The following is a 2,219-nucleotide window of genomic DNA, read 5'->3' on the forward strand; positions in this document are numbered from 1 at the left end:
ACACCTGCATCCAAGGATTTTGTGACCTGGTCATAGAAGGCCACCAGGTTGGTCTGACAGGACCTGCCTCGAATGAACCCATGTTGGTTGCCCCTAAGCATAATCTCCCCTGCTGGCCTCTCACAGACATGTGCCATGATAATTCTCTCAAAAGGCTTACCCAGGATTGAGGTAAGACAAACTAGCCTATAGTTTCCTGAGTCCTCCTTCCTCCTTTTGAAAATGGGAACCACATCGGCCCTTTTCCAGTCCTCTGGAACCACACCAGAGCACCATGAATGCTTGTAAAGCCATGCCAGAGGTCCCACAATGAAGTCTGCTAATTCCCTCAGCACTCTGGGGTGAAGATCGTCAGAACCAGCTGATTTAAATACATCCAGTCCCTCGAGAAGTTCCCTGACTAGGTCCTCACTGACCCTTGGCCTGGGTGCTTCTCCCCTGGGGCCTGTTGGGGTCCCGGTGGGGGGCTGATCCAGTCCCTGCTCAGGAAAATGGAGGCAAAGAAACTGTTAAATAGGTTAGCTTTGTCATCTGGTGTGACGACAAGATTTCCTAGCATGTCTTGCAGAGGCCCCATGTTACCTGGTACTTCTTTTTACCTACTATGTATTTTAAAAAGGACTTCTTGTTGTCCTTGATCTGGGTAGCTAGTCCCAGTTCCATTTCCGCCTTGGCCTTCCTGACTGCCCCCCTGCAGCCCTGAGCAATCAAGGTATAGTCCTCCCTGGTAACGGCACCTCCCTTTTAGCTAAGAGATGTTCCTGTATGCTTTTGGTGAGCCATGGAGGATTTTATGCCCTCTTGCCCCCTGTGATCCGTGTTGGGATTACCTCCCTTTGGGCTTGGAGTCTTTCAGCACAGCTGTTTTCTTCTTGACTGGACCAATTGCTCATTTAATGCCTTCCTACATCTGTGGCTATCACTTGCATCAGCTGTTTTATTTAATATCATCACAGAGTTTCAGCCCAAAATTTTGGGCACACCTCTTTGCATTTGTCTTGGACCTTGTATCAGATTTTCTGGGGTTATGGTTTTGGGAGATTTCTTTAGTTGGTTAGCATTGGTTTTGTTCTCAACAGGCATGTCTACACAAGACACTTAGGGCATGTCCAGGTGAGCACGCACATGCCTCTTGCCCCACCTCAAACCCCTCTGAGGCAGGGCAAGAGGCACGTGCGGGAATGAAAAAAAGTTCCCTGCATTGCAAGTTTGCAGTGCAGGGAGAAAATTAGACCCCTGGATATCCAGGGATCTAAAAAAAACCCACTCCTTACAGGGCTCCAGTAGGTGTGGCTTCTGTGCGCACCTCCTGCAGCCATGCAACCCACTCTGGTGCAAAGTTGGACTAGTGAGCTGCAGGGATCTGGGCAAGGTCCTCACCCTGTACAGGTCACAGGGATCTGGGAGGCATGGCTCCTGTGTGCACCTCCTGGACCCATGCAACCCACTCTGGTGCAAAGTTGGACTAGCGAGCTGCAGGGATCTGGGCAAGGTCCTCACCCCCCACATCTGTAGGGACAGAGCAGCCCCAAGGGCAGCAGGACCAACCTGGGCCCTGCACATGGGGACCATACACTCCACCGGGTCCTGTCACCATGGGCCCAGCCCAGCTGGGCTGTAGAGGGGCCCCAGGACTTAACTGGGCCTGGTCCCTGCATGCCACACCAGGTCCTGCTGCCATGAGACCAGCCCAGCTGGGCATCAGGAACAGCCCCAGAGCCAGCAGGACCTGCCTGGGCTCAGCGCATGGTCCCCCCACTGCTGCTGTTAAAGGCTAGTTACAGACCCTGGGTGGGGGGGCTGGGGCCCTTCAGGGTGGAGCTGGGACCCTGGGGGTGGTCCCCTCCAGGGTGTCTGGGACCCTAGGCAGGAGGGCTGGGACCCTGTGGGGGGTAGGGACTGTGGCCCTCCAGGGGGGGCATTCCATGTGCTGGGGGGGCTGCACCCTGTGAGGGCCAGGGGACCCACTCCTCCTGAGCCCCCCACAATGTCCCCCACACCCACAGTCCTCCCAGCAATTTCCCCAGTCCTACCCACAGACCAACCCACATCCCTCCACACACACACCTTCCCCCACACCCCTTTTCTGCAAATACCACATCCCCTTATCACACACCCATTATGTGCAAAAAAACCCAAAAGCACACAACACATATAGGTATTTAAAATGTATTTTATCATGATGATAGAGACACTGGTAGGCTTCCAAATTGCTTTAA

The sequence above is a fragment of the Crocodylus porosus genome, unplaced genomic scaffold, assembly GCF_001723895.1.
Source record: "Crocodylus porosus isolate Cpor-Errol unplaced genomic scaffold, CroPor_comp1, whole genome shotgun sequence".
Lineage (NCBI taxonomy): Eukaryota > Metazoa > Chordata > Crocodylia > Crocodylidae > Crocodylus > Crocodylus porosus.